The sequence below is a fragment of the Grus americana genome, chromosome 1 (genome assembly GCF_028858705.1).
Source record: "Grus americana isolate bGruAme1 chromosome 1, bGruAme1.mat, whole genome shotgun sequence".
Lineage (NCBI taxonomy): Eukaryota > Metazoa > Chordata > Aves > Gruiformes > Gruidae > Grus > Grus americana.
This window is the reverse complement of record NC_072852.1, coordinates 63442092-63455550: the sequence shown is the minus strand read 5'-3', so window position 1 is coordinate 63455550 and position 13459 is coordinate 63442092. Positions and strand designations below refer to the sequence as shown.

The following is a 13459-nucleotide window of genomic DNA, read 5'->3' as shown; positions in this document are numbered from 1 at the left end:
GATTATAATAAGGGAAAAAACCCAAATCCATTGATTTCAGCTAAGTTTTTGTGTTCCTGTTTCCCTTCATTTAGAATAGAAATTGAAGGTGAAACTTGTGCAAGGTGAAGGGGAAAAGCATGGGAACCGACCAAAACCAAATAAGTTTATGGAAATATGCAAATAGGGCCAAAGTCTAGAAGCCTTCAGTTGTCTCACAACAGTTTTGCCTGCATCTGTCACCACATTATCCACTGTCTACATTATCTACTGTCCTAATATACTGAATCTGCCTGTTAATTCCTCCTTTAAGCCTTCCACTTTCTGATGGGAGTGACCTCCCTGTTGACAGCTAGTGAATAGCGATTCTATTTTCCTTCAGGTATGAGTTGTCACCAAACCACTTATCTTTGTATCACAAATATTTACTTAACATGCATGCATTTACATTAGCAGTTCCAACAGTTAAAAAAGTTCTTTTAAAAGCTCAGTACTTTTTCAGTTTCTTATGATTAAAAAAATGTAATTTGTCAGGAACCAGAACAGTTATTGAACCCTGTATTACATTTCGTTTCGCGCTGCAATCAGCAATAATACAGAAGTTGGCCTCATCATATGGTGTTTCATCTTGTGTTAGACAAAATGTGAAATTCCATTGATAAGGACTTAACCTCCGCTCAGTCTCCACCAGCTGTATGAAGAGATATGTTTATGGCAATATGCAATATTTATGAATGACAATTCTATGCTGCACATAGTAGTTCAAAAAACCCTTGCTATTTTATGGCTAGATCACTGGTATTTTTATAACATCAAACCAGTTTGGAACACAGGAGAGAAGGGATCAAACAGATCATCAACTCTAGTCAGTCACAATCACGAGCAACTGATTCTTTATATATCCAATTCAGAAAAGTCCACAGCATAACCAACAGACACCTTGAGGCCCCGAAAGCTCTTCAGCGCTTTGCAACAAATGTAAGACCTGTAGCCTCTGAACACACCACAGAAAAAGCAGGATCATCAATACTGGAGGAGATGGCAACAGATTTCAAAAGGAGTTGGTATGTTTCTCAGGCATTCTGCCCAAAGCCTTTGAAGACGGCAGCCAACTGCATATGGGAAACATCCTAAACAAATATAAAAACACTTAAAACTACCTTTGCAAGAAATCAGAAACTTCTAACTTTATTTTCCAGCTGCTAGACCCTAGTTTCCATTGAAGCTTCCTAGTTGCAGTGAAAACTTTCAGAAATTTTCTTGTGACTTTTTCTTCTGTGAGTTCATTTACTACTCTGTGTGTTCATCAGCTAAGTTCACAGTTGTTCATGCGGTGTGTCACACATCACCTGGAATGTCACGGGGAAATGATTCAGAAATCAGTAGCAGCTACTTATGGTGACGGGATAAACAGAAGGAGCAAAGGATCTCATCAAAAGCAAGCAACAATCTGTGCTTTCAAAAGCTTCTTGCAATAGTATACTAACGTGTATAACTAACATATACTATCTTAAACAGCTGTCTAGAATCCCAACTAAATTAGATGCTTGGTAAAGGGAGACCTAAATTACACATAATTCTTAAGCATGTATAGTTTAACCAGAAAAAAGCAGTGAAATTGGAATGTATTCACAGATCTTCATCAGACAAAGGACATTCTGAAAAGTACTTCCAGCAGGACCGAAGACAATATGCCCTATAACACAGTTTACTGCTGGTGCAGAAAAAAGCATCATTTCAGAGAAGTCTGCTGCACCTTCTGTTCTTTTGTCAGATGACCCACGAGAAAGGTTTTTTGCCCAGGTACCCATTCCAACTAGCAAGATAGGCTAGCTAATCTGGATTATCTGTGGTTGATCTGTGCAAGGCAAATGTTCTACGTTGACATAGAATAAGGACGTTTATCAGCTGAACTGCTGTTAGCCTTGTACTCCCTCTTGCCACACAAGGGCTATCTACCTATGTAGTACAAGGGCTATCTATCTATGTAGTACTTTATAATTTCTGTATGAAAATACATTGCGTGTATTTTTTGTGTAATGATTGCATTTACTTCTTCAAAAGAGTCTCAAAATAAAGCTAGTATGTCTGCTGAAATGTAGGATGGGGAAATATTGCTTTTGTTCTGCTAGAATGGTGCTACTATACGTTAGCAAGTTTCAAGTTCTATTAAAAAAAGAGGAACTTATTTGTAATAAACATTATGCTGAGTCATATAAGTCTTCTAAAAGTAGATTTACAATTGTTTCCTAGCATTCTCATGGGAATTCCATACTTGCAACAGAGATGATTTTAATCAAAGCTGATGACATTCTTTTTGGCTCATTTTCCTTTCATTTGGTACTTTTCAGTTCCCAAGTTATTACTGGTCCATGTCATTTTCACAAGCAGATGATTTTTCATCAGTCTTTGTACTCTGAAATAACAAAGAACTCTAAAAGATGACCTGTGGGATTTATTATCACTGATGCTTAATATTTAACTGTAGGCAAATAGTACCGAATAAGAGACAATCTGATTACTTGGAAATGATGCATAGAGGAAAATACAGCCATGTTCTTTTTCTGCTTTTAATTTTGCTTATAAAAAAAGACCTGACATCTCTCTTTCCTCGTTGTTATATAAATGGATTATTTCTGCACTACACATATCAAGATCTTCATGTCATGTTTGTGTTAGAAGACCAGGGACAGCTAGTAAATGAATGAAACCATGAAATGAGGAGAGCGGATGTGCCAAAGCTTCAGCTTCTTGGCCACAGACACATCTCAAGCTCTAACTGCATCTCATAACTAGTTGGAGTCTGTATGAAGACAGAGGCTGTTTAGCAATCGTAATTCCTCACGTGGTGCTGCTGAGGCTGACGTTGCTTGGAAATTTATTTGCAAGCTCAGCCCAGATACTTTCCCAAACGCAACACTAGCAATATCTTTGTCATCTCTGACCTGTAAACACTCCCCGAGATTCCCCTTCCCACAACTTTCTGAAGTATGTTGTATGTGCTTTGTGCCTGTAATCAATCTGAGATTTTGTCATTTTGGTAATTTTTAAAATAGAGATGAACACTGAGAAGCTGAGAATTGAGGGGAAGGAATTTTTAGCTAGTTAGTTTTTTGTTAATGTTGTTTTATAGAAATACCTCTACCTGAGTCAAAAGTCTTCAAAACATTTTGGAAAAAAGTTGTTATTGCTGTTAAAGCACCTTCTGGCAAGGATCAAGAAGTTCCTTTAGAAGTCCTTTTTTTAAAAAAAAAAAAAAAAAAGGAAGATGAGACTTTATTCTAAAGAAACTAGTAAAAACACAGCCCTCCTGTCTGTGGACACAGTCAAAACTCCTTTAACAGGATATTATGATTACAAATAAAGTAATCAAATGTTAGTTACATCATGGCAAAATTAAGTTGAGAAGTACAACTTTAATTTGCCCTCCCTGGGTCAGTGCATTATGGTACTATTTTGACATGATCACCAGGCGTTTCTGCTACAAGATCTTTCCTTCATTTGGTGCATGTGTGGGATAGTACTCTTTTAGTGACTAATTAGTCAGTGCGATTTCATTACTGATTGCATCCCCAAGCCTTATTTACCACAAAGTCAGATGTTGCTTTCAAGAGAGAATTGCCAACCTCTTTATAGACTTTTTTTATGCTTCCCCCATTACAGCATATGAATGCTATATCAGCATTAAGACATTTATATTCATAAGAGCATTGCGATGTGAAGATAACCTTATTATCCCTGTTTTACAGATGAAGGCACAAAGAGGTTAAATTACAGAATACCCGCTGGTTTTGTGTATTCGATATAAGATACCTAAGAACTCATGTTTTAGAGAGTTCAGCATTTGTCGGCAGTTTGTGGGCTCAGACCAGTGCTCAGGGACTGCAGTTGCAGATGGTACTGCTCAGCATTTCTGCAAATCTGATACCAGGGTCTCAAGTCAGAAATCCCAAAAATGAGGAACATACAGTAAGTGACCACCTGTGAAAATTTGTTCAAAGGGACTTGCCTAGCATCATTTGGGAACTCTGTGGTAGAGACAGGGTCAGAACCCACTTCTCCAGGGTAACATTCAGCTGCTTTAATTTTGAGAGCATCCTCTCTCTTCCTTATTCACTAGACAATTTATAACTTCTGCAACAGATGCAGCAGGGTTTCTGCAAATGAGTCTCATTTACAGAACAGTCACAGTCCCGTTAGAGCAAGATTTATCCCATGCACAGAAAAAAAGTAGTGTTCTTCAGGAGGAGGGAAGGGTGATGATTATGTTTTGATTTGGTATTTTGTGTCTTTGGAGCGCTTCTGCATTCTCCTGGAAGAGGCTCCCCCATACTCCGCTTTCAGATTCCTCAGTTAACAACAATAACATTTGGAAAAACCTTGGCGTAAAAAATCCATTCAGCCTGCCACCTGCATCTCCACCATTTGAGTTAACTGCTCAGCCGATGGCAATCACAGGTTGCTCTCTTCCTACTTCACCAGAGAATTTCACGGATATTTGTTGCAGCAGGGAAGCATTAAGAGTCCAGGTGAAATCTAGGGCTCCACTGTAGTCTTGGGAATTTGGGAGTGGGAAGACGGCATGGGTCCTTCCCCCTCCATTCCTCAAGCTTGCCCTCTCCTTCCCTTATCTTTCAAAATCTTGTCTTCCTTCTCCACTATCTTTGGCTTTGAGTCTTCTTGCCCCCCTCAATCCTAGACATGTTAGCCCAGGCTTTTCATCCCCAATCCTATTCTCTTCATCCAGGTCACACAAAATTAGTCCAGATTCTCTTATGAATCTTAGCTTTCCTTTTATCTTCTTGCCAAATAGGTTCCCATCCTCTCTTCTCAAATCCTGGTCAAATCTCTTTCTGACACCTCTGCCCACCACTCCACTGAGCGCACTGGAGTTCAGAGCCAGTGTCTGTGCAACCACCTTCCATCTCCGATGACCTCCAGCTCCCAGTGTTCTCAGCACCTTCTGCTCTTCTAATTACCAATCGCAGTTTCCTTCTTACACCTCACCTGGAGTTCTGCATAGCAGTCTCTGGTACTGCTTCCTCCCGAATTCAGCCCTTCTTGTGCCGGTATTCCAGTCAAGCATCTTCTTGTCCCATGAAGCTTCAGTGCTGTCCGGGTGGCGGTAGAAGAAAATGTTAATCTGAAAGAGCAGGGAAAAGACATTTTTCACACTGCTAGTGCTCAACCGTATCCTGGTACAATGCTTCAGTTACAGGGCAAGTCCTGATTTGCCCTTGCAGTACTTGTTCGCAGCATGTGCTGGTGGAAGAGTACATGCACAGTCCCGTGCCTAGGAAGAAGATGGGAAGAAACACAGCACATCCCCTTGCCCAGGGTCCTCCAGCTCCAGATGCTGAAGTATAACAATTCATTGAGCATGGATGAAGAGTTGCAGTGTCTTGCAATGATGTCATCTAAATTCAGACGAGTTTTTTATGGAACAGAAAAAAAGCACGTCCCCAACACAAACCATACAGCACCTGTGAGATTTTCTGTGTCTGATCAATAGCATAATTAAACAGTCCTAAAGAAGATGGTTTTTTAATGACAAAGCGTTTCTACTTGCTGTGCATTTCAGCTAACACTTTTGAACAAATATTCAACATGAAGCACACAGTGGCATCAAAACATAAAATCTACCCAGTTATTTCTGTCATGATTTGCATTTACAGACCTTTCTCAATATGTATTTAGAAACAACCTTGAAAGCAGGCAAGAATTACAAGTCATCCGCCACATTGTTATAACTCCCTGACATGGGATGGAGTAAAGTTTGACCTCTTAGGCTGTGCATATGAAATATGTAATGTTTCTATTGTGCTTATTTTAACTGAGTAAGCTCTGTATTCCCTGAATCTAAAAGTTGTTCAAGCCTCCAACGTATATTTTGCACTGGTAATGTTAAGAGCTTGGCTTAAAATGAAAAAAGTATGGAAGACAGGTCAAAAATACTATTTGGTTTGAAGGCTGATGTGGAATGTTTCTCAATTTCCCTTGAGGCATCATGCTAATGATTCGACTTGCAAGCTGCCTTCTCTGGAATTATATTTATATTTCTTTCTGTAAGGTGTTTGACATCTTTTGGGGGAGCTATAATGCAACACATCATTACCTCTTACCATGCAGTAATCAGGAGCTCAACTTGTCTGGACATGTTAAGGGCATAAAGCTAAAATGTGCTTCTAATTAGGCATGAGTTTAAGATGACACCTGAATGTTTTCTAGAACTGGGTCCCTAGCTCTGAACATCTTTGAAGTGATCTCTAAAGAAGTAATTTTAAATTAAACCTCTCATATCTTTATTCTAGATTCTTGTATAGAACTGTATTAAGCAATTAGCTGGCCAACAGCTTAATAACAATTTCATGAAACAGGCAACCAGAAGCCTTAGCTTATATACCCATGATTCCACTTCTCAATTAACTTCATGTTTTTTCGCGGGTTTTTTGTACCTGTCTTTATGAGATACATGCTAGAAAGCTTGAGTGAGCTAGAGTCACTGAGATCATGTTGTAGGTGTGGGTTGGGGGAATTCCATGGAAGACATTTACAGGACATACGTAAGTCTAAGGTGTGGCATAACTGTCAGGTCTCTTGCTTCTTTGTTGAATCCAATGGTAATTCAAAATGCAGGCATCCAGCCTTCTTCTGTCGTAGGTCTTTCTTAAAGGAATTAGATTTTAAAGTGTTTATTTGATTCTGTGGGCTTCTGTGGCTGATGAGTGGAAGTGGGAACAGCAATGTGGCCAAAAAAACATTCCCAGTTTTTTTATCTTAACTGATAACATTTCCCCATAGATTTTACTTTTCTACCCATTTACCCAATGGAATTTAGAAAAAAACCCTCATAGACAAGATAATTGATAGATTTTACCATTTCTTTTACCTCAAAAAGAAACTGAAAAAGTGTGGCCAAATAGAAGCCATTGCAAAAAGACAGTTTCATTTGAAATTTAAAACTAAAACCCACTCAGCTTTAGAAAATTCTCTTTCAAAAAAGATTCCAAGCCAGGAAACAATTTTACTGACATACCTCCTACCCTACCATCAAGATACAGGATTTCTTTAACACCAGTTTGTAAAAATCCCCAAAGCCTAAGTGCTTCTTCAGCACTTCCCTGATAATATAGGAAGCATTTATTTGCTAGTCGTAGCACTTTATGCCCACATAACTGTTTGCCTCATGAAAGCATAAACCCCCATTATTTGAGACAGCTGTTTTTTAGTCACCTTCAGAATATAGTAGTGAGAGGAATTCTATTTTTGAAGAATTTCCTTTACTGCTCTGCAGTTCCTTAAAATGTATTTCTTTTATCTAGAATTCTGGCAGAAACCTGACCTCATTCTACTTTCAATAAAGACAGAATATGCTGGGGGTTTGTTTGTTTGTTTGTTTGTTTGTTTGTTTTTGTAATATGACAATTATAACACCAAGAATGGCTTTAAATAGTTTCTGTATTTTAACTACTTTTATTCAGAGCATTTGACTGTAAGGGCAGACATGTTTTCGTGTCTCCAACTGAACTAGATCAACTGGTTACCTCTCAGAACTATTTATTACTGTCTTCCTCCCAATCATACAGCTTCCTTCCTTTCAGATGACCTGTTTTCAAGTCTTCATTACTCTACTTTTTCCATCTCAGCCTACTGCGTACTGTGTAGGCAGTATCTGTCCAACTCCCTGGTGGGACTTAATGTAGATGTCTGTCCCTGAAAATGGACATTTTGTCAGAGGCTCAAACTGCTATGCTTTTGGTCGTTGCACGCTTAAACATTTTCTTAACTTTGTGGTACCAGTCATGTAGTATAGTAATAACTTGCATGGGAATGATGTAAAAATGTGATCCCATAGTTTGTCTTAATAGAAAAAATAGGAGCATATTCACTTTGCAATGCATCTGCCTGGGAAGGGCAGTTGGCCTTCCTGTTGTATATTGTGGAATTTGGGCCAGCCTGTCAGGGTACCCTATTTATAATTATTCAAGACAAAATTACCTGCAGCAGAAATAGCTGCAGGAAAATTCCTATGGCACATTTCATCTTTTGGTTGAAAGCCCAAACTGATTTATCTTTTCAGTTTTCAGGAGGTTAATGCCTACGTACAGTTTGCTTTTTCAGTTCTTGGTCTTCTGATAAAATTGCACATTTTCCATGAAAGGTGTTGCAGAAAAGTCATATTTGTGTTACAAACATTTTCCTCCCATTTTAAGTGGTAATTTATTTCTTTTATAGTGTTTCATACTATTACTGCCTATTTTTAAGTTCTAAATGAAATACATACTCTTCATAAGCCTTATACTAGTATCCTGTGGAGTGTTGAATTTGATTTAAGGTAAAGGTCAGCTTGTATTCTTATAATGAAAAAAGCACCTTGTATTCTTATAATGTATAATATGGGTATTTTCATTAATAGTGCACTCATTATTTCTATTCTCTAGCTCAACAGACTTAGGAATCCCAGGCTGGCCCCATGATTTTCTTCTGCTGCCTTTTCGTTATAGGCATATTTTTCCATTGCTGGTAATTTACAGAGGAGTTAAAGATGATTTAGGGTCTGCTTAATAGAAGATGTTGATTTTTCTTCTTGTTCAACAACTACAGATGTGGTCCTTCAAGAGATGCTTACGTGGTCTGTCTGCCTGAACCTGGTATGTATCTTGTCTTAAAAATGTTAGGATTACATTACATTTATATTGTTTGCTTCTATATAAGTCTGCTACAGATCTTTTAATTGTTGGGGGTTTTTTATCTGCTACAGAATTTCTAAGACCTTCTTTTCCTTTTTCTTCAAATCTCTGTCCTTCTTTTTTTTTCCCAATTATGAATGTTTTGTGATAACTATCATCATTGTATCCAAACCCTTGGTGCAGGTCCTTTAAAGTTGACCTATTCTGAGAGTTGATAATAGTTATCAGTGATTATTCTGCTTTTTTTCATACAAAAGTTAGAATAAGAAATTCATGGAAGCAAATATGTTAGCCACAGGGAGGTCTGTGTGCAATTGATCACTGGAAACTAGGTCTCCATGCTTATCCTGTTCTTAGGTGCTTCCTCAGACATCCAGGGTGAGTCAGAGACAAGATACTGAGCTGGATGGACTTTTGGTCAGAGTCATTTCAGCCATTCTTGTCTTCTTAAGCCTTGTTCTTAAATGCTGCCTCCCCCATAACACAGCTAAAGCAGAACACATTTTTTTCATTCCCTACATACTCTGCTTTTTGAACTACAAAATGAGTCCCACCAACAATTCCAAAATTCTTGCACTGTAGCCAGCAACCATACTATTACATGCTTTTATCTTTTTTTCTTAGAAGGCATGTATATATTCTGAGAATATTCCCTTTTCTCAAATACTCACCCCCTCAGATTTATTTCTAGACTCTACCTGGATGTTTTGTCATCAGGAAATGGTTTTGCACTCTCGCACAAACTGAGCTAGAAAGCACTGTTCTGCAGTTGCCTGAGTCTGTAAACATTTAATTTCACCAACACCTCTCCAGTTGCCTTTCAAGTTTTCTAGATGATTAGAGATCTGAATGTAACACAAAAACATCTTAATGGTCACCATGTGCAGCCACCCTGGCATTCCCCAAAGATTTGTAGCTTAAGGAATTTGATTAAATCTCCATATTTAATAGCCCTGAGTAGATTTTCCTCCAATTTATTTTTGAAAAGGTATTATTTCTTATTTTCTGCAACATTCTGTAGATAACTGGTATCTTCTGTAAATTAACAGTTTGTTGTGTGAAGTACAGTATCCTTTGCTGGTTGCGTACTTTCCTCTGTGGTGTCCTTTAGCGTCCCTTCTAATACTTCTAATACTTCTCAGCTGTTTCTAGATCATTCCTAATGCTAATGAGCAGGGCTTTTATCTAATGTTATTTCAGACACTTTGTTTTAAAATGTGGGTGAGAGCTGCCTCTTTTTAGTGTTGAGGTTCAGTGGCGTGAATGCTTGCTATGGAAATAAGAGATTTGGAAACAGCCTTTTCGATGGTTAATGAGATTCAAATTTAGATGTCCCACTGAGGCACAGCTTCGAGGTGAAGAAGTGCCATAGCCGGGATTTAACAAACAGATCTACTGTTCAGGGCCTTCTCCTGAACGGTGGGGAACTGAGGTCAAACTCCTGAAACCGAGGATGCAACTCAACGCACATCACCACTGTCCAGGGCAGCGCTGCGATCATTCAGCTGGCATGCACACCACTGCCCTGTTCCCCAGTGGGGCTTTCAAAGAAAAGAAGGGGCTGGGATTTTAGACACCTTGTTTCTTCCTAGCTAGATAAAGTGCTTTTACTTTCTGCGTGGTGCTGCGGCTGCTGATTTGATTTTGAGATACTAAACTACTTCCAAGATCTTCAGAGGAGAGTAATGTATTGCATTCTGGAGACGGCTAAGGCATATGTATTTAAGTGCCTACACTGTAAAGTCTGTTTTTTATTGACCTGGCCATAAGTCTATGCAGTGGAAAGGCAGGGTTTCTAAGCTATAATATGGTTGCAGTCACTACAGCAGTTATTTTATGCCTGTCTTTTCAGCTTTTTCCAAAGTAGACACAATTGCTTCCTTCCGTTCTTTGCAGTTCAAAAGGCTCTGTCACCTAGTCTGAACATTTGTCAAGTCTCAGCTTTATGATTTAGGGGGAATGGGATTGAAATAGGGTATTGAATTAATCTTGAATGATCTAAATGCCCCTTGAATCTGAAGGTGTGTTTCTTCCACAAATAGCTCGGTTACTTGGAAAATGATTAGTTCTTATTTGGCTTCCCCTGTTTCACCATTAAGGATTATTAAAATACTGTGTTCTTCTTTCAATATGCTATCTTTTTAAGTAAAAAACTTCCATTTTTACCCCTTATCAGGCTCACCTCCTAATTACAGTTTTTCCTTTATCCATTGTTACGTTTATGAAGTCCTCTCATGTTATTCCTGTCTTGCTTCAGTTTTCCACTGAAGTATTATTGACTTGTGGGTGTTTAGCTATCCTAATATTTAAGAGAGTACTCATTATACCGGTACATTAATCAAAGTAATTATTTCATATTTCACTTTAAAATCTTCTTTTAGTCAGGGTTGTGCTTTTTTTTTTTTTTTTCTTTTTTCCCAATGCACTTTTTGGTTATTAGTTCCTTGTGCTTCTGTTGTGGTTTCTGGTTTTCTATCTTCACGGGGCTTCCCAGCAGAAAGTCACTTCCTTTGGTTATATGGAGCCAAAGAAGAAGCTTCCTGAGAAGCCCTGCTGACACGTAAAACTGGACCAATATATTGGGTCTAGTTGTAAAGTGGGGGCTTTAGATATGGGTTTTCCATTGAAGAGCTGATCTGTCCACTCATGAAACTTCAGCCTTCATCTGCACTTCTCTTTTTAGGCCACAGAAGAGGTAATTCCGTGTTTAGACCTAATCTCTGCAATGATTTGTCCAAATACCTAAACTTATGACTGTAATTATTTGATGGTTCTAAGTGGAATATGTTACAGATGTAGAATTAGCCAAGTAAATATATCTTTTAAGGTTGGATCATAAGTTCTTAAAGCAGAAAAACATTAAGATTCAAACATATCAGTGGTTCCATTTATATCCTTTACATTTAGATAATAATATGTAATTCTGAAATAGTCTAAACATAGAGAGTATCTTCTTAAGAAATAGCAAGACATTTTTTTCTTTGGACGTTGAGGTCCAGAAAATTATTAACTCTAACAGGATTAAAGCATTTTAAAAGCAAAATATTTCAAAGCAATATTAAAATTAAAAACATGATTCTGAGGTGGGAATCCCAATGTGATATGCAAAGGTATCATATTCAAAGGTAAGAAAATGAGTCTGATTGAGATAATCTCTCATTTTAGGCTTCAAATTCAATTTGTAAAACATTTTCAGTATTTTTTTCTTCCTTAAGAAGAGAAAAAGCATCATACATAAGGTGTACTTGGAGATAATGGTTGGACAAAGCCCTTTTAGAAAACGTTGCCCTGTAAGTAGCTATAAAGAGCTCTTACAAGGATTAAAATGCAAAAATGCCACTCTTTCTGTTTAACCAACTGCATTGCTTTATAAGGTAGCCAAAGAATTAAAACAAATCAGGAAGTCAGGGAAGAATGTGCAACAATAGTGCTGGCACAGCAAGTTTCCCCTTCCAGTACTGCAAATAATACTAGTGTCAACTGTGAGCCACAACCTCTGTTTGTACAAATCATCAGTGATCCTTTGGCTTTGGTGGCTCTATACCAATTTCCACCAGCTAAGGAACCGATACTATAACTCCACTAATTACAACAAAAGTCTGTATTTTGCATTGCAGAGAGTTTTCTATTTGTAGAACGATTTGTAAGGCAAGTGAAGAGTTTGAACTTATGATATATCCTCATCTTCTGGTATTTGAATAAACGATCATGTTTGTTGAAATGCATAGTCTCCCAACACAAATGGAATCATTGGACCCAGTTTCAGCAACTGATTTGCCATAATTGTGTTTTTGGGTTTTGTGTTCCATTTCAGTTTTTTTCTCTATGGATTCCACCCTAAATTACCTGACCAAAATCATGGTAAGCAATAGTACTTAGGCTGGTACTAAGCAGCATTTATTTCCTTTTTGTTTGGTGTTTTGGGTTTTTTTAAAGGGAGTTTTCACTGTATTCTGAGGCTGGGAATGTGAGTTCAGGCATTTTCTGAGCCTACTAATTTGAAGTTCAGATTGCAGACTGATTCACAGCAAAACACTCACGCCTGGATTATCACTGCACTCTAAGGGTAAAAGAAGAGAGCTCTCCATGCGATGATCCCTGTTCTTGCTGTGTAGAGAAAAGGCTGCATCCTTCCTGCAAGAAACTTCCCGTTTGTTTTGAAACTTGAATGGAGTGGACCAGAAGCAGTATAATGGCAGAGATTTGAAAGTTCGCTGGCCACCATGGTTAGACTCAGGAGGTGAGCATAGGCACGTAATCTCTCAACCCTTCCACTTTCAGGGAGACAGCATCTGTAGTTGTGTAATTATTGTGAACCTACACCCATAAGGATTCACGACAAAGATTATTACAGAGCTGCATGGCCAGTAGAGGGGTGGCAAAGGGGTCTGCTAAGGGCTAGAACAAGTATGTAAGCACAGAAGCTCTTTGTGGCTGTCACATTCACCAATTTCTGATTTCTGGAGATTGTTGAGTTGGTAGGCAGTCTTTTCTGTATGGGCAAATGACTCCCTGGAACAGAATCATTTCTACAACCAGTTGGTTTTATTTTCTATTAAGTGCCTTCTATTGTGAGTGGTCTATCTGTGTTATTTGGGCAGTTATAAATTGTCTGACATTCAAAAAAAACCCCAAACATATGAGAAAGCTACAGATGCCTGGTGAGAAAACTTGGCATTTCAAGTTTTACATTCCTTTAGGAGGGGAGAGACTGTTTTTTATTCTACATTTGAACAATATCTCATGTGTGTCTTCATGCTTTCTTGAGCCTTCCGACAAGTGCTGTAATA

The 13459-nt window shown here is 38.2% G+C and overlaps 1 protein-coding gene across 3 annotated transcripts in view; it reads left to right on the top strand.

Annotated features, from left to right (window-relative positions):
• SPIC (Spi-C transcription factor) overlaps positions 1 to 13459 on the top strand; it is a 30504-nt gene that overhangs the window by 2269 nt on the left and 14776 nt on the right. The window contains exons 2-3 of one of the 3 annotated variants that reach the window (XM_054838851.1): positions 1615 to 1782; positions 8584 to 8630. The gene's annotated coding sequence lies outside the window, so the exon portion shown is untranslated. Of the gene's footprint in view, positions 1 to 1614; positions 1783 to 8583; positions 8631 to 12572; positions 12910 to 13459 lie in introns of those variants that run through there. The other 2 variants (XM_054838765.1, XM_054838684.1) reach the window with 2 other exon arrangements.